General features: G+C 52.3%; 1 protein-coding gene across 1 annotated transcript in view; it reads left to right on the plus strand.

The window, feature by feature from the left end:
* Positions 1-206: 206 nt before the first annotated feature.
* The window catches only part of LOC138489583 (indolethylamine N-methyltransferase-like), a 45175-nt gene continuing 25537 nt past the window's right edge, over positions 207-19844 (plus strand). Inside the window, exon 1 of the mRNA XM_069617291.1 lies at positions 207-333. The gene's annotated coding sequence lies outside the window, so the exon portion shown is untranslated. The remainder of the gene's footprint in view (positions 334-19844) is intronic.

Genomic DNA, 19844 nt, shown 5'->3' on the forward strand with positions numbered 1-19844 from the left:
AATTGCCACTGTAGAAGTGAGCCATTGTGTAGTGAGGGAGGAGATGACATGGTTGATTCTGATTGGAGCAGCGTCATAGCAAATATCATGCTAGAGGCTGTGATTAGAACTTTGCTGGAGAAGCTTGAGAAGAGGGGGAAGAGAGTCGACATCTTGCAGAGCTGGGAGAAGGATCTCTTTCCTGGCTGGGGCATTCCTGCTGCAAAAGCTGAGAGCTCCAGGCAATAACCCCGGTTTGAGAACGGCAGATGCTTGTTTTCACTGGGGTTGATCTTCAAGGGCGCCAAATTCAGAAAGAGAATAGCCAGAGAAAACTCATGCTGAACAGATAAGGTAATTACAGAAGCGAGTGGGAGCTGTGCGAAAGTGCGCGAAGCTGTTCAGTCAGTGTATTAGAGGGAGTCTCAGTCTCTTATCAGCATATTTAATGTTACCAATTGAATATATTCTCGCAGCTCTCTGTTCATTTTATCACAAATAATGTTGTACCATTTTATTTATTTCTGTAAAAAAAGTTAAACTGTGTTTAAATGAAATTTCTATAATACAAAAATATTGGAAAACAGATAGCTGGTGTGTATTATTTTTCTCTTTCATTTTGCATGGGGAAAGATTTAAACGTGGGTAGATTTTTAAACAGTGCAATTGTCATTTTAAAGCAGATGTGTGCATGATTCTATTCAGTATGGACAGTTGTGAGTGACTTTTTGTAGCATAGCCTGTTGGAGGTACATGAGTCAACGGGAAGAGAGACTCTCTGGACATAGTTCCTTACCGTATATGAGGTAGTGGAAATTACCACAAAAATACCACAATTGCCCATGGTGGCACACAACACTAACACTGAAAATGTGGTATCCTTAAAATGTAGGCCTGAGGTCTCTCTAGTGATCAAGAACAATCTAAATAAAAAACAAGGGATGTTGGATATTGGGGCCACAAATAAACCAACCACTATATCAACCAACCACGCAAACTACCGCGCATACCATCTAAATAGGTCTGAATTCTGAAATAATGCAATGTATTATTGTCATGTGTGACCCAATATGAATACAGAGAGTGATTATTGCTAAAGGTATTTTGGTGGTAAGAAAATACTGCAAAGCCCCAAATATCCACAAAATACCCTACATTACCCATGTTTTGGAGGGTAGTGTTGCTGGTGTCAGGCTACCACTCATCGCCACTGAAATCAAGAGACAATGGAGTTCATTCCGAGTTTGGAGGCAGCCATGGTGCTATTAATGGTTAATTGCAGTGACCATTCTCCAGAATGACAAGCCAAGTGAGTTAGCATGAGTCTTTTGTAGGGTTGGCTGCTCCGCTTTAAAAAAAATTAGAAAGAAGCCCATGTTTTTTGAGGACTACAGTGGTGGGGAAAATCGTATGAACAGTAGAGGCAAAAGAATGGTATCTATGGCTAGCTGAGAGGTTAGCGCATGAAAATGAAAAGTCATAAGACATATTAGAAAAAAACTTGCTGAATATTGGTAAAACAGAAGCAAACTTATTGTCGATTTGCAAACTGTTTTTAGAAGGTTGGGGTGTCTGTTCCCACTTACCTGATGATGTCCTCCTATCTTCCAGTTGAATGGCATACAGTTATTTTAGTTTTATTTTACAGCAGAGAAATATCATGACCTTTCACACATCAGAATGCCTTCTTTCTTTACCATTACTCCCACACTGTTTGGGAGGGTTAAGGATGGTGATGCAGTTGGAAAAATCTAAGTACATTTCTCTCCACATTGTAAAAAAATACTTTTTAGAACAGCATTAAAGGAACAAACTTGCCTAATTTCTTCCATAAACAGTCATTTGCAAAACAAGCTGCAATACTTGTGCCTGTGCCAAAGTTGCTCTGCGAGTTGAAGACGGAAACTAAAAATCAAGGTCTCCAGTCACAGGGTCAAGATGCTTCTTCTGCATGCTGTTATCCAGGTTTTACGGTCTGATCACAGATTTTGCAAAGTTCACAGCTCTTCACCACAGAAAGGTTAAAAGAGAAATGTGCCCCCCCCCCCCCAGGCTGCAGGTGCAAACATCAGCTGAAGCCTGGCAGGATGCAGGAGCAAATATCAGCTCAGACCTGGCAGGCTGAAGAGACGTTTAAAGCTTTTAGTTACCCATCTGTCATCCCCTTTTCAGAGGTTCCATGAATCAGCTGGTGGAGAGAAGTCATAAACAAGTGTTAACCGACTTTAATCATTTGATGTATACATGCATTTATGACAGACACTGACAGAGAAGCAGTTCAGAAATATGTGACTTTAATGACCAAGAACTGTGTTGCATTTTCACCAATATCTGACATGGAAGTGATGCAGAATATACACATTTGCCTGCTATGTGTAGATAACAGTCCCGCAGGCAGATTCAGGGTCTGTTTTGAGATGGATTGGTAGTACAAAGTGAACATCTTTTTCATTTTACCGATGGGATAAAACGTTGATTTTCCAACACTGAAGGCAGGTGAGTGTTGCGCCCTCCTAGCTCCAGGCTCCATTTTGGCCCAATCTGGCTACTTAAAAATGAAAATGTTGCTCCCCATGCACCCGCATCGTCCCCGAGTCAGTTCCTGCTTCCCCCTCCTCCCGCCTCACATCCCGCCCATGGCCCGTGATTGGCCTTTATTTCCTAGTGCTGTGGGTCTAGCGACCCATACAAACCTGCACAGCGCCATTCCCAACGCTGAAGGCAGGTGAGTGTTGCGTCCTCCTAGCTCCAGGCACCATTTTGGCCCAATCTGGCTAGTTGAAAAAGAAAATGTTTCCCCCTATGTGCCTGCATCATCCCAGAGTCAGTTCCTGCTTCCCCCCTCCTCCCGCCTCCCATCCCACCCACAGCTCATGATTGGCCCCTCATCTTCATATCATGATCCATCCTGGGCAGCCCTCTGCCTGGTAGCCCCTGCGGCGAAGGGCCCAAAGCGAAAGGGGTGGCTCCAACAATGACGGCTCCAACAATAGCGGCTCCAACAATGGCGGCTCCAAACAATGTCTTCAGGTGTCAGCAGGGGACGCCAGGGACCAGCCATCAACCAGCATCAACCACCCAAGTAGGTGTAGCATGGGTGGGGAGTAGAGCACTTAGGTAGAATTGTGAATGGTAGCATGTGCCACAGCTAGATGAAATCATGGGCATTAGCCTGAGTCGCATCTGGATAGAAATGTGAATGTTACCACGTCCCAGCATGTGCCACACTTTGGGCCTCATTACGACCCAGGCGGTAAGTTACCGCCTGGGCCGTGACTTTACCACCATGGCGTAAACTACGTTTACGCCATGGTGGTTGGCGGATTTACCGCCCCATTCCAACCTTGGCGGGGCGGTAAATCCCCATTTTCCCATTTACCCTTCCCCATTCCCATTTTGCCCCATAGGGCATAATGGGAGTGGGGAAGGCGTTAATTACGCCACCGTAAATTACGGTGGCGTAATTAACTCCATGGTCCCTTAGCGCCATGGATTTTAACACCTGCTAAAAGCAGGTGTTAAAACCTCCATGGCGCTAAGGGACCTCGTACTCAGGCGGTAAGGGTCGGCGCTGTTTATGCCACCATAAAACCCTTACCGCCTGAGTTGTAATGAGGCCCTTTGATGGAATTGTAGATGGAAGCATGTGCCTCACTTAGATGGAATTATGAATGTTAGCCTGTGTTGATTCTAGATAGAAATGTGAATGGTAGCATGACGCACACTTAGATGGAACTGTGAATGTTATCAATTCACAAACTCTTAGATTTATAATTGTTAGCATGTGCCACCCTTAGATGGAATCGTGAATGGTAGCAAGACCCACACTTAGATGGAATTGTAATTATTGTCATGTGCCACACTTCGAATTGTAATTGTTAACATGTCCCTTGGATGGAATTGTGACTGGTAGCATGTCACTTACTTAGGTGGCATTGTAAATATTAGCAAGTGCCACACTTAGATGGAATTGACAATGGTAGCATGTTCCACACCTAGAAGGAATTGTGAATGTTAGCATGTCCCACACTTCGATGGATTTGTGGTTGAAAGCATGTGCCACACTAGGATGAAGTCCCTAACACTAGTCTGAGTCATATCAAGACAGAAAGGCAAATGGTACCATGTCCCACACTTGGGTAGAGTTATGGATGGTAGCGTGTGCCACACTTGATGGCATTGTGAACATTAGCTTGAATCGCATCTACATAGATATGCAAATGTAAATGTCAGCATGCCCCACATGTGTGTCATTGTTCCCCATGCTGTTGCTATATATCCGTATACCCCCTCCTGTCACTGTAAGCCCAGCCCTCTATCACTGTGTGTCTGTCTGTCGCTGTGTTCCCTGCCATCCTGTTCACGTGCCTTGTCTACGACGCTTTAAAGATAACCATCATATCATATCACTGCGCCTACTCTCTACTGTACTCCATCACACAACTAGAACACAGCTATACCCCTGACAAATTCGGCCTAACTGTTCACATATGAATACTGCCCTACGAACACCTCATCACCCTAATAAAATGCAGCTATCTGATGACATTTCGGCCTAGTTGCTCATATAAGCATCCTTCAGGCCTAACACATCCAGAACACCCAACAGACTGCGCACATCCAACTGATATCTTCAGCACCACACCTAACGCTCGGATGCAGCTACCATCCGGCAATTACATCAGCTGCACACATATCTGGTGCATCCATACACACTACAACTCTATCGCTCTCTACTGACCAGAACTGCGGTTCCCGAGGGCGTTCAACCTACCAGCGCTTTGAGATCATACCAATGATATATAGAGCACTATATAAATGTCAAGTAACATAACATAACATAAGATATAGCAGAGCCGGTGCTTCACCACAGATTGAGTGAGTGAGTTGGGGGGGGCATATTGTTTGTTTATGTCTAGTGGTTCCTCTATCCCTTCCACAGAGTCTGCTCGTCTCTCTCTCTCTTCTGGCCAGAGATCTCATTTGGCTTTTTCAGAATCACAACTTCTAAATGCACAGGGTGCAGCCAGAAAAACCTGGTATGGAACGGGTAAATCAAATCAACAACAGTCATGGAATGGACAGTGATTTATTGTGCCCAACAGACATAATACACTGAACACAAAATCTATCAGCCCTAGATGGACCCCTGGGAAATGGTGTGACAACAGAAAATGAACTGAGAGTGAGAGGGGACTGCAGGGCAGAAGGAGTGACACAGAAATCCTCTCCAAACCCAATTGGAAATTAAACTCAACAGTGCAGTGAGAAAGCCTCAAGGACAACAAGCAGTCTGAGCACATGGCTGCGACCCAGAAAGTGGGGATTTTAAGGACGTGGAACTAAAAGCCGCCTTGAAGACTATCAATGCTGGCTTAACCAGAGATTGACAAAGGGGAGCATGGGACCAGGGGAACCAATCGGAGCTGGGACAACTGTTAGAAGATGGAAGGCTAGACTATAAAATCCAACTAGCACAGAGGTTGAAAGTTGTTCCGCTGAGGTCAGGGGGAGCGTGGGAAAACAAGAGGCGAGGAGGAGGGTGGATGGTGGAGTGGGATTCTGAGGCGATTGTGGCAATGTTCTGAGAGAGTGTAGGTAAGGTATTGTGTGTAGGAGAGAGTGCTACCAGTTGAGTGTAGTGTGGTGATAGGGGTGTAAAAGGGGAGTAAAACATTGAGGGAGAGAGGGAGATAAGTGTAGGAAAATGTAGAGCTGCTGTGAGAGTGAAATTGTAAGGGATCGAGATTGTGGGAAATTGAAAGGTGATAGTAGGAGTGATAGTGGGTCAGGGCGGAGAGAAGAAGGAGGAAGGTAGTGGGGAGAGACAGGTGGAGAGAGTGTGCAAGATCAGATGACAGAGGAATAAACATGAGTTATTGAGGGAGAGAGTTAAGAGGAGAGGGGTGCAGCTAGACAGAAAGAGAGAGAGAGGAAGGGCAGAGGGGAGAGGAGAGAGGTGCCGGTAGTGCAAGGGTGTGGGAATAGACAGGAGAGGAGAAGGAGTGGGGTAGGGAGAGAAGTGAGAGAAGTAAATAGATACAGGTAGAGAGATTGGGATACGAGGTAGATCATGGAGGGAGAAGAGAGAAAAAAGAGAGTGTATGAGACAGACATATTGGGGGAGAAACCATGCTGAAATCAGTCTGTGGACAAAAGGGAAAGGACCATTTTAACAGGGGTCCCAAATCTTTTGTGCGCAATGAGCAAAGTGTGCTTACCAAATGAAAAGGTGAGCAACTTTCCATTCTTCGATGGAACATATCGGCGCTCACTTGGTAGAAATGGGATTGCAATAACAAATGAGAAAGGCAATAAACTTTAACTATAACAATAAACTTACCTAGAGCATTCTCTTTAAATTGTTAAACAATTCAGAAGCCACAAAGGAATGTGTCAGTGAGTTTTTGGTTGAAACTATCTGGGACAGAATTATTGGCAAACTGCTTTCACCAGTTCAGGAAGCCCAGGTTATAGAAAGGGATGATTTAATGAGACAACTGGTCAGATTTATAGTTTCAAAAGTTCAAATAAAAATTGCTAAAAGACCAAAAAAAATAATGTATTGAGAAACAATGGGAGCTTTTATAGGGTTGCGTTTTTGAATGACACCAGATTGTTTTAGGTGTAAGGCATTTGGCAAGACAGGCATTTTATCATCTCCTTGGACAAGTAGTCCTTCAACCACCAGCCCCCCATAGTTATAGGCAGTTTCCTTACTGGACATTGCTAGTAAGATATTCTCCAAATGTTTGTTGCTCAGACTGGAGGAGTGGGCTTAAAGTAAAAATGTCTTGAGGCTTAAGCTTACCGACACCGTTGTTTCCGGACTGGCAAACTTCTAATGAGGACCCATATGGTCATTTGCCCTTGAAAGTGTTTCTACCCTTGTTACCCTTATTATTAAGGTGATCAGAAGGGTGGTACGGATGCACCATATTAGACTGCTTTCCAGTCCACAACTGAGAGTTTCTAGCAAGCTGGTGTATTGCAGTTATAGACTGTTTATATTTGACTTTAAGATTGTAGCCTAATTCCCATAGTGCATTGGAATAGGAACACAGTAGCGTGGTGACTACAGGTGAGGGGGACTCAAGCGGAGCCCGATTGGATGCGCTCTCTTATTTAGGTAATTCACCTCTTATTAGTTCCTTATTGGTGAGGGTCGAGAGGGATGGGATTTGGCCCCACAGTGAAAATAAATTAGTTCTATTAAAGAAGGGGCTGTCATTCGTTGGGTAAAGTTCCAAGAGTTTGACTAAGGTGCCCAGCATCCTCCATTCAATACCTTCCGTTGCAGAATTAGGTATGATCTTACCCCAGTTAATGTCTTTAGTGGACACCTTAACTGATGGAATAACACTTTCCAACACATGAGTTCCAGTATTGATATCCTCCATTACTTTAAAGATCATTTAAAGTGCTAATGTCACTGCTGTCATGAGGTTCTGCAGTTCTTCCAGATGCCATATTATTAAATAGCCAACTCTCCATAGGGCCTCTTAGTTCAACCTGCTTAACTATTCCATTCCCAATATCACATGCAATGGCTGTATTGTGTGGAGTCAACAGGGCGATAATTTCAGTTGCCTCTTTGGGTGTAGATGTATCCATGTTCTTGTTGGTATAGTCCCATCTTTTCAGACATGAGGCTGTATTCAAATTCAATGGGGATGTTACCTTCTTCATTGTTTTATATCTAGGGTTCTTTGCAGCTGAGTTGTCCATCATTGAGATTTCCTGACAAATGGTGTCTATAGCATCCTGTGCATTTGCGGCATAACCAACCACCAGATCATTCACATGCCTGTTCATAGTAACTGGCATCTTCGATGGAGAGCAATCCGTCGCATTTCTAGTCTGCTCAGAAGGGGAAACATTGTGTTCTTCAGCCAGCCTGGTACAAAGTTGGAGTAGTGCTTCAACGTTGGCCACTGTGGACATCATCATCGCAAAAGACTAACAGGCCGATTCATGGAATAATTAGCGCGGCGCAAGTGGGCAAAAACGTGCGATTCGCAGTGGAATAGCGAAAATCGCAGTGCAAGTGCGAAAATCGCACGAAAAGCAGTGCACGTCGATTCATGGAAGTCCGTGCGCGAGAAAACCAGCGGATGTGCGATAAAAAAGTGTGCGGCGCACGTTGGCGCACAGGCCATCAAACAGCGTGCGCCAGGTCACAGCGAAAATCGCACAGGCCACAGCGAAAATCGCACATAGCGCGGCGCACGCAACAAAAGTAGGCGGAACACGGGGTGTACCACTCGGAATGGGGAACAACTTGCCAAAATGTGGGCGTCACGGGGGAAGCACAGGGTACAAGTGCGCGGAACGCCCACACGCTCGCCTACAACACGTATTCATGGAATAGAATAGGGCAAAAAAGCGCACGCTCAAACCAGCGCACAGGCACAAACACGACCGCCACAAGAAAGCAGGCGGTAGCGTCTCTGCGCCTGGAAGAAATGTGCGCCAAAAGGTGCGCCAACAAATAGCACCTATATACAGCCATGATGAATGCCCAATACTGTGGCCCTCCAGGACAAATGACGTGCAAAGGGGTACCCACAAACACAGACACGCGCTGACAGAAAAAAAATGTGTGCGTGTATACCGGGGTGCGCGGGAAGTCTCACACGCGAATTGGCCGGGTACGTGGATTACAGGGGTGCGTGGGAAGTACCACACGCGATTTGTCAGGGTACGTGGATTGCAGGGGTGCGCGGGAAGTTCCAAACGCGATATGGCCGGGTACGTGGATTTCAGGGGTGCGCGGGAAGTTCCACACACGATTAGGCAGGGTACGTGGATTTCAGGGGTGCGCGGGAAGTTCCACACGCGATTTGGCCGGGTACGTGGATTTCAGGGGTGCGCGGGAAGTTCCACACGCGATTAGGCAAGGTACATGGATTGCAGGGGTGCGCGGGAAGTTCCACACGCGATTAGGCAGGGTACGTGGATTTCAGGGGTGCGTGGGAAGTTCCACACGCGATTTGGCCGGGTACGTGGATTTCAGGGGTGCGCGGGAAGTTCCACACGCGATTAGGCAGGGTACGTGGATTGCAGGGGTGCGCGGGAAGTTCCACACGCGATTAGGCAGGGTACGTGGATTTCAGGGGTGCGCGGGAAGTTCCACACGCGATTTGGCCGGGTACGTGGATTTCAGGGGTGCGCGGGAAGTTCCACACGCGATTAGTCAGGGTACGTGGATTACAGGGGTGCGCGGGAAGTTCCACACGCGATTTGGCCGGGTACGTGGATTTCAGGGGTGCGCGGGAAGTTCCACACGCGATTAGGCAGGGTACATGGATTTCAGGGGTGCGCGGGAAGTTCCACACGCGATTTGGCCGGGTACGTGGATTTCAGGGGTGCGCGGGAAGTTCCACACGCGATTAGGCAGGGTACGTGGATTGCAGGGGTGCGCGGGAAGTTCCACACGCGATTAGGCAGGGTACGTGGATTTCAGGGGTGCGCGGGAAGTTCCACACGCGATTTGGCCGGGTACGTGGATTTCAGGGGTGGGCGGGAAGTTCCACACGCGATTAGTCAGGGTACGTGGATTACAGGGGTGCGTGGGAAGTTCCACACGCGATTTGGCCGGGTACGTGGATTTCAGGGGTGCGCGGGAAGTTCCACACGCGATTAGGCAGGGTACGTGGATTGCAGGGGTGCGCGGGAAGTTCCACACGCGATTTGGCCGTGTACGTGGATTTCAGGGGTGCGCGGGAAGTACCACACGGGATTTGGCCGGGTACGTGGATTTCAGGGGTGCGCGGGAAGTTCCACACGCGATTAGGCAGGGTACGTGGATTGCAAGGGTGCGAGGGAAGTTCCACACGCGATTAGTCAGGGTACGTGGATTTCAGGGGTGCGCGGGAAGTACCACACGCGATTTGTCAGGGTATGTGGATTTCAGGGGTGCGCGGGAAGTTACACACGCGATTTGGCCGGGTATGTGGATTTCAGGGGTGCGCGGGAAGTTCCACACGCAATTTGTCCGGGTACGTGGATTTCAGGGGTGCGCGGGAAGTTCCACACGCGATTAGGCAGGGTACGTGGATTGCAGGGGTGCGCGGGAAGTTCCACACGCGATTTGGCTGTGTGCTCCCAGGTATTACCTGTACACCCTCCACGGCCCCTGCAGGCAGCACACACCACAGGGGACTACCCTGCACACCTGCTCATGTCACCCACCACCCCCACCCCCCAGCCACCAGGGGCACCTTCCGACAGGCCCCCACCCATGTCACCCACCACCCCCACCCCCCAACCACCAGGGGCACCCTCCACCAGGCCCCCACCCATGTCTCCCACCACCCCCACCCCCCAGCCACCAGGGGCAGCCTCCACCAGGCCCCCACCCATGTCTCCCACCACCCCCACCCCCCAGCCACCAGGGGCAGCCTCCACCAGGCCCCCACCCATGTCTCCCACCACCCCCACCCCCCAGCAGTGCAGGGGCATCCTCCACCAGGCCCCCACCCATGTCACCCACCACCCCCACCCCCCAGCCACCAGGGGCAGCCTCCACCAGGCCCCCACCCATGTCTCCCACCACCCCCACCCCCCAGCAGTGCAGGGGCATCCTCCACCAGGCCCCCACCCATGTCACCCACCACCCCCACCCGCAGCCACCAGGGGCAGCCTCCACCAGGCCCCCACCCATGTCTCCCACCACCCCCACCCCCCAGCCACCAGGGGCAGCCTCCACCAGGCCCCCACCCATGTCTCCCACCACCCCCACCCCCCAGCAGTGCAGGGGCATCCTCCACCAGGCCCCCACCCATGTCTCCCACCACCCCCACCCCCCAGCCACCAGGGGCACCCTCCACCAGGCCCCCACCCATGTCTCCCACCACCCCCACCCCCCAGCCACCAGGGGCAGCCTCCACCAGGCCCCCACCCATGTCTCCCACCCCCCCACCCCCCAGCACTGTGGGGCACCTGCCAGCAGGTCCCCACCCATGTCACCCACCACCCCCACCCCCAGCAGTGCAGGGGCATCCTCCACCAGGCCCCCACCCATGTCTCCCACCACCCCCACCCCCCAGCAGTGCAGGGGCATCCTCCACCAGGCCCCCACCCATGTCACCCACCACCCCCACCCCCCAGCCACCAGGGGCACCCTCCACCAGGCCCCCACCCATGTTTCCCACCACCCCCACCCCCCAGCCACCAGGGGCAGCCTCCACCAGGCCCCCACCCATGTCTCCCACCACCCCCACCCCCCAGCACTGTGGAGCACCTGCCAGCAGGCCCCCACCCATGTCACCCACCACCCCCACCCCCCAGCAGTGCAGGGGCATCCTCCACCAGGCTCCCACCCATGTCTCCCACCACCCCCACCCCCCAGCCACCAGGGGCAGCCTCCACCAGGCCCCCACCCATGTCTCCCACCACCCCCACCCCCCAGCACTGTGGGGCACCTGCCAGCAGGCCCCCACCCATGTCACCCACCACCCCCACCCCCCAGCAGTGCAGGGGCATCCTCCACCAGGCCCCCACCCATGTCTCCCACCACCCCCACCCCCCAGGAGTGCAGGGGCATCCTCCACCAGGCCCCCACCCATGTCACCCACCACCCCCACCCCCCAGCCACCAGGGGCACCCTCCACCAGGCCCCAACCCATGTCTCCCACCACCCCCACCCCCCAGCAGTGCAGGGGCATCCTCCACCAGGCCCCCACCCATGTCTCCCACCACCCCCACCCCCCAGCAGTGCAGGGGCAGCCTCCACCAGGCACCCACACATGTCCCCCTGCCCCCAGGTCCTGACGATACTCAATCATGGCAGTAATGGGCAGCATACCCAGCACAAACACCCAGGCAAGGATTGCATCCACCCACATAGTGAATGCAATTACATGATACAACCCCAATGGCAAGTCTGTAAATGAACACATGTCCGTCACACACACATACACAATGGGTGCAAGTGAATGTCAAAACCCATATCATGACATGTATGAAACCAATGAGAAAATACCACAAGTGAAAGTTAAAAAAACATGTATTAAAGATGAAAAATAAGTAAACAAATCAAACATACAACAATGGGGATAACAAAATAAATGGACCATGTCCGAGAACAAATGTAAAAATAAAAAAAACAAAGTAATCCAAAAACAAATGTTGTCCAAAGCAATATCATGTGGAAGGAAAATAATGAAAAACCATTTCCTCATGGTGAACACAATAATTAATAAAAAAAATGTTTCTTCAAAAAGCAAACTATATACACAAATATTCCAGGGTCCATGAGCCCAACACCATAAATGAAACCTACTACTACCTAATGAAAATAATATATACAAAAAAGTGGCCATTGTCCGAGCGGTCCAAAAAAATAAAAATTAATAAAGGAAACCTAACACTAACTAACTAAATAACTATATACAAAGGCAGCGGGCAAGTCCTGCGGCTCACTCGGTGATGTTGCTGGCCAGGGCATCATCGAACTCCATGTTGATGTCCTGGAGGCGGGACTCTGTCCTGGCCCCGAGGTCTCGCAGGGATAACCCCATATCCAGCTCAAACTCCCTGCGAGCTTCCTCGAGGCACTCAGCCCGCCTCAACGCCCGACGCATGGAGAACTCCGCCCTGACCATGGTGAGCCGCTCCTCTTCCGCCCGCTGCCGCTCCGCACCTATCCGCTGGACCAACTGCTCCCACACGGAAGACACCACCATCCCAGGGTTGCCCTGCCCTCCGGCCGATGCCTGCCCCTCTGATCTTGATGGCCCTGAGCCATGATGCCTCCCACGTCGAGCCTGCTGCTGCCTCCGACGCCACTGCCTCTGCCAGCACGACAGCATCCAGGCTGATGGAAACCACCGACGCCGTCGTGCACGTGCCCTGCCCGATGATGCTGTCACATCTTCCATCTGCTGGGGTCCAGTTGCTGTGTTGTCCACCCCTGCTGGACCTCCGACTCCCAACTGTGGCAGGGATGGGATCCCCACCGAGCTGGCTGCATTGGTCGGGGCAGGTCCACAGGGGGCCCTGGTGGCATCTGGGCCGGAAGACGGCAAGGAGAACGACTGGTGTATAGCCTGCACAGAGGAGGAGAGGGCCGCCAGATTGGCCAACACATGCAGGAAACCCCCGAACATGGCCGATCCCAATTGGGCCACGTCGGCACGGTGCACTTCATGATGACGTGCGTGCTCCTCCCGGGAAGCACGCACGGCATCACGAATCACAGCTGTGCGCATCGCGACCCCAATCAGGACCTTCTCCACACGGCCAGGGGTTCCCACGTCCGCAGGTGGAGGGGAGTCAGGTGACATGGACATCCCCTCTACCTGCGGACGGGCCTGGGACGGGGCATCCCTGCTGGTGCATGGTGGTGCACTCACAGGGTCAGGGACAGCGACATGCACAGGCCCCTCCACGGTGACCTGTGCTGCCTCCTGCCCCTGGCCCTGGACTGCACCACTTGCACCAGCAGGGATGCCCCCACCAGGCCCCATGTGTGCCCCAGTGGTGGCCTCCTCCTCCTCTGTGCAAACCACCAACCTGGATGGCTCCTCACCGTCTCCCACCGTAGCAGGCCCCTGTGGGGCCTCACCCACCCCTTCCGCTGCAGCCGTGGGGGCATCCCCGCCGCCTTGCTCCACAGCGCCGTCTCCGCCCTCTTCTTCACTAGCCGCTGCGTAGAGGGAGACAAAGAACACAAGCATCAGGGCACTGTACAATGGTCCCCTAGACAGGAAGCAATAGCAGATGAGCACCACTGTCAAAGTAAACTTCCATCATGTCCCTCCACAACACATGGGTCAGTCCAGGCAAAACACACACAGTAACAGGCATGGTGCATGCCATGGACATTTCCATGCATGTCCAATGGACTCTTGAAACATTCAATGATATGTAACTCACATGCATCATGGCTCATGCCTATCACATGCACACACTTCACCTCAGTCACATCCATCTGGCCCCAAACACACCAAACACAGCGGATACAAGGGTAATTTGACTGCTTCACTGAATCTGTGCATTGTCACACACATGTGTCATGCATCCATGGCATGCACAAGTCACAGACACGCAGGTCAGGCACACAGACATGGCTACCATATATGTACCTGGCATCAGCACCCATCCCTCACCCCCACCCATGTCCAGGTACAGAGACTGGCATGCTCTCATGTTCAAAATCTGCATAGGGCTCCCCATGCAGCATTTGAACACATGCAACAACCATGTGGGTCACACATCACTGGTCGCACAGGCATTACCATGATGTCCCTGCACACATACAGGCAAGTATCATAGAACCAGCACACCGCAACATGCCCTGTCTCACACTTGGACACTTACCGCTCAACTCCAGACGGGCCTCCCTCTCAAGGATCTGGGCGTGGAGCGCTGGGCGTACGCGTTCCAGGACCCTCATCTGGATGGAACTCATGCGGCCCCGGCCCCCCTCCACGAGGCGCCGGGCCTTCACAAGGGTCCTGGACCTCAAGTCCTCCCAGCGCTTCTTGATCTTCAGGACGTTGCGGGTTGCCACCCCCTCTGCGTTGATGGCAACCCTCATCTGATCTTCCGACAAGTGGCCCCGGCACCCCTTAGCATCCGCTGCCTTCAAGAGGTGCCGGGCCTTGTTCGGGGTCCTGGACCTGAAGTCCTCCCAGCGCTTCTTGACATGTTGGAAGTCGCGGACTGCCACCCCCTCCGCGTTGATGGCAGTCACAATGTCATTCCAGATCCTCTCCCGACCTTCCTTGCTGGCGCGGGACGATCCAAAGAGGGCATCATACTGCCCCAGGACATGCTCCACCAGGACACCAACTTCGGTGGCAGTGAAGCTGGTGCCCCTCTGCCCCTCTGGCCTGGGTTTGCCACTGGTGCCAGATGTGGAAGTGCCCAACATGGCAACCCCAGAGGCAGGTGTGGGTGGGCAACTGGGTCCTGGGGCTGGGCTGTGGAGCGATGTAATCCCAGTCGGGAGTCTTCAGTTCCAGCAGGGGTGGACACAGCAACTGGACCCCTGCAGATGGCTGATGTGCAGGCACCAAATGGCAGGGCACGGTGGCAGCAGGCAGGCAGGCAGGCAGCAGCAGATGGCACGTGGGAGGCTGCTCGGGGCACTGGGGGGCAGTAACTCGGCCTTCTGGGCAGGAGCGTGGTCTTCCGTGTGTTTTCGCGTGGCCAGCTTGATACGGAGTGATTTGGCACGTGAAAATCCTGCATGTCAGCGTGAAATCCGAGGAAAGGCCCTTAGCGCGTAAGCGCGTCAGCACGCATACGCGATTCTATTGGACCAGAGTCCCTCAGCGCGTAAGCGCGTCTGTGACGTGACCCGCACGGGTGTTCCCCACTCAGCACGTGATGACGGAGCACACATGGAAATACTGCACGTCAGAGTGTCATCGCGTGTAATTGGACAAAAGTGCGCGTACACGCGATTGGCCTATGTACGTGTATTTCATGGGTGCGCGGGCACTTACACACGCAAATACGTCAGCGCACCTGTATCCCGTGGTGCGTGGGAATTTCCACACGCTATTGGACTGGGAACTGGATTCCAGGGGTGCGAGGGTCACACGCTCACCTAGAACACGCGCAAAGCATAAATTTGCGCACTTTAACAATAACAAGCTCAGACGCCAGGATGAACATACCGTTCCTAGCAGCAGTGGCAGTGGGCTACCAAAGGAGGAGGAGGAGGATAGTCAGGGCCAGAATATTCACACCCAGAACCAGCCTTTTCGGGATGCCTGATGACCAGGTGTATGGGAGGTACAGGTTTCCACCACACATAATACTGGACCCGGTGAGTGAGTGGGAGGATGACCTCACATCACCCACCCTGTGCTCCCAAGCACTCAGCCCCCTGGAGAAGGTCCTCAATGTACTGCACTTCTTAGCCACTGGATCATTTCAGCGGACAAGTGCCATAGTGGGTGGGGTGTCACAGGCCACCCAGTCACGCTGCCTACACCAGGTCTTGAACATCATCACTGCACGCCCATCAGTCCGCAGGCACATATACCTGCCCAGAACACCTGCAGAAAGGCATGCTGCCGCCCTGGATTTTTACGGTGTGGCACGATTCCCCAAAGTGCTAGGTGCCATCGACTGCACCCACATGGCTCTACGTCCCCCCAGGGCATCTGAGCACATCTATAGGAACCGCAAGCACTGGCATTCCATCAACGTGCAGGTAGCATGTAATGCCAAGGGAATCATCACCTCAGTATATGCCAACTATCCCGGGTCCACCCACGACAGCTTCATTTACTGAATGTCCACCCTAAGCCGGGACCTAGAAGCTGGGCGGCATGGCGATACATGGCTGCTTGGTGAGTATGTATGCCACTGCACATGCATGCATGTTGGATACTGAGCAAGGTCACAACCCCACCCATGATACCAATCTCCACCTCCACAGGGGACAGTGCCTACCCTCTCAGCCCCCACATGATGACGCCAATTCGGAACCCCACCACGCCACCCGAGGTAAGATATAACACAGCCCACATTACGACCCGGGGCATAGTGGAGCGCACATTCGGAGTGCTAAAGTCACGCTTTCGCTCCCTTGACCGTTCTGGCGGCCAGCTGTTATACGCTCCCCCAGTAGTGTGCAGGATCATAGTGGCAGCATGTGTCCTGCACAACGTTGCAACACGCCGGGGCCTGGCCGTGGACATGGTGGTGGCCCCACATCCCCAACCACATGCACAGCCGCTGCGCATGGCAGGGGAAAGGGCACGGGGGAGGCAGCCCGTACACAGCTAGTGGCTAATTACTTCACATAGAAATCACACCCCTGTGGAGTGCACACTGCCCTGGCACATTCCATCTGACAATCAATGATGACTCAACCTGACACTGATCCTGAATGTCTGGAGAATTAACCATGAATACCAAATCAGCCTGAGATTTTTCACCTGGAAGTGTCACAATGTGTGCATCCCTACCCACACAGACACCACCAATGCAGTTTTGTGAAGTTACACATTCAAGCAGCTAAAATGAATACCCACTTGCAAAATGCAACAAGAGGACAGTGCCATGTCAGCCAACCCAACCCCAGCACCGCCACACGACACACCGTGCCATGTCATGCTATTTGCAGGTAAACAAAGTAATCCCCACAACATGACAACTAGTGTCACTATGGACAGTGTCCCTATTAGAAACCTGCAACACCTGAAATGCTCACAGCAATGCCGGACCAACAACATACTTGAGCACGTACTACCATTAACATGACATCACAAATGTTACATATTAGTAGTCTCACCACCTGGAAATGCCTGCACTCCCACCACTACCAACTGTGCAGTGTTGGCGCCATGTAGAGTTGTAGGTGCACTGCTGCCAACATGGACCCCATCTCCAGACTAGAGGTCCTTGTGTAGACATGAGGAAGGGACCTGCAAATTGGGAGGTAGACACAGAAGATGAGTTACACATCAATGCAACATGCAGTGTACAACACAACAGCAATATGCACTAGGAATGTATACACAGTATTGACTACAGACTGGCCACACAGCTCATGGGAGTCCAACGTCACTGTGTAATTCACTGTCACTTGGGCACACCCTTTGCAAGCCCATGGAAACGGGAAGCAGGAGGGGTGTGTGTGACTCAAACCCAAGCATCTGAACCAAATACATTACAAGCCTGCATGTGCCCAGCCACAATGCAGCGTATGCCCACAGGAACCACGGAAGCCAACAAATCGTCCCAAAAAAATAGGGAATAAAATAAATAAAAATAAAAATAAGAAACAATCAAAAATGGCCATTGATGGGCCCGGGGGGGTTGGGGAGGCCACCCAGGAGGTCCGAGGACAGGATGCACACCAGAACCCACCTGCGTGGATCCTCGGAAAATAAAACACCTCCATGAGCTCATGGCCCACACGGCTACCCTATTGTGGGAGTATCACTGCTGTCGCTATTATCACCCTGTGCAGCTGCATCCGGAGGTGGTTGCACTATGGGAGGCAGCCCACGCAAGGCCCTAGTCTGCTCCTCCATGGCTGCAAGCATGCGGGTGTGGTAGGTCTGGTTCTGGAGGATGAGTGTGCGGAGGTCCCCATGCAACAACTCACGGCATGCCCGGACCTTCGCCCTCGTTGCCTGCATCTCAGCTGAGAGCGTACGGGTGAGACGCTCCAGCTGCTGTTCTGTCCTTTGGTGTGTTGAAGCCTCAAGCTCAACAAGAGTCGTCCTGAGGTGAAGGAGCTCCTGCCTCAGGGCTTCCCTGTGGCCCTGGGACTCAATGGAGATGGCCTCCTGCAGAGTCGCCAGTGCCGCCCGCCTGTCCCTGTTGGACCCCAACATGTCCTCCCTGTGTGACTGGCAAATGGAGTCGGTTGCCTGCTCTAGTCGCTCCATCAGCCTTTCTGGGGGGGACAATGGAAGTGGCCACCCTATCCATGGCCTGAGCCATCATCTCGGATGATGCAGCCTGTTGGGTTGCCATACCGTAAATGGATTGCTCCCATGCGGTATTGCCAGGTGGCGTACGGCCACCACGTCGGCGGGCACCACACCTGTCTGGGGCAAGGCGAACTGCGCCTTGCTGTGCCGGCACTGCCTGAGGCTGCAGGACTGCATTCCCCCTCTGATCTGCTGGCCCAGGAACAGGATCAGATGTCGCGGAGTGTGACCCTGCATCCGTAACCACCAAAGGCGTAGCTGCCAACACTGACATCCCCATCGAGGGTTCTGACCCTGGTGCAGGTGGGTGAGACAGAACAGAATCCCTCCCTGGAACACTCACCTGCGACGGCACGTAGGTCTCATCCGAATCAACACCTGAGTACAGCTCGGGGGAGGTGCAGCCAGAGACACCCCTTGAGAGCACGACCTGCAGCACTTGTGGGTTCTCCCCCACCACCACACCACGTCCCTCACTGGTGGTTGGTCGGCCCTCGGACCCCTCCTGGGTCTGCACCATCTCCACAACCCCAGCAGTATCAGGTGCGTCTTCCCCTGCAAAGACATAAAAACAAAGAAATGGAAACAGGCATTAGCACCATGGCACACAATGAGGGCTGAGAAGCAAGAGAACCAGTACTTGATTGACACATGTCCCACATGACTAAAACCCTCCCATGCATGCACCCTCACTGCGTATGAAGTGCAGGCAAATGGCACACACTGATGACACCAAGATGGAAGATGAACACATTTTCTGCATGCTGCCTGGCAGTGGCATCACACATTGGCCTGTGATTGCCAGGTGAAACACACATGCCATCACACAGATGGCATGTACCATTGCTATTGAGTGAAGATGGAGAGGAGGGCAGCACCTATTCATTCAGTCCAGTTCCCGCATGTAATCGCTTTTCTAATTCTAACAGGTCAGATTTTTCACCTGGAGCTGCCAGTCTGAAATGGTCCAATTGCACAGGGACATGTGTGTACAAATGATATCCAGGTAACAAAGTCACTCCACTTTACCATAGCCATGTCAGACATGTGACTAGTGGACAGCGACATGCCTAGTAAAAGTGGGGGAATGCAAACAATCTGACTGAATGAACAGTGAAAAATAAGCAACTATGTTGTGGCAAGGTGACACTTCAAGGGCAACTGGCGTGCAGTTGGGCTAGATGTCTACTGTTGGCAGAAGGGATACTGCTATGGCCAAATGCAGCTGCGCAGGAAGGATTGCATGAAGCACATGGCTGACCCATACGACTCAGGCGCACACACTCTCACCTGGCACACAAACAGAAGCCCACACACACACACCATGCACATGGATGACACACACATGCATGTGCACTCACCGGACAATGCCTCGTAATCAGCCAGATCTCCCACGCCTTGGATCTGTTCCTCCGTGACGTAGGTCCCAGCGACTGACTCATGTGGAGTGAGTTC

The sequence above is a fragment of the Ambystoma mexicanum genome, chromosome 9, assembly GCF_040938575.1.
Source record: "Ambystoma mexicanum isolate Mex_15411 chromosome 9, UKY_AmexF1_1, whole genome shotgun sequence".
In the NCBI taxonomy this organism is placed as follows: domain Eukaryota; kingdom Metazoa; phylum Chordata; class Amphibia; order Caudata; family Ambystomatidae; genus Ambystoma; species Ambystoma mexicanum.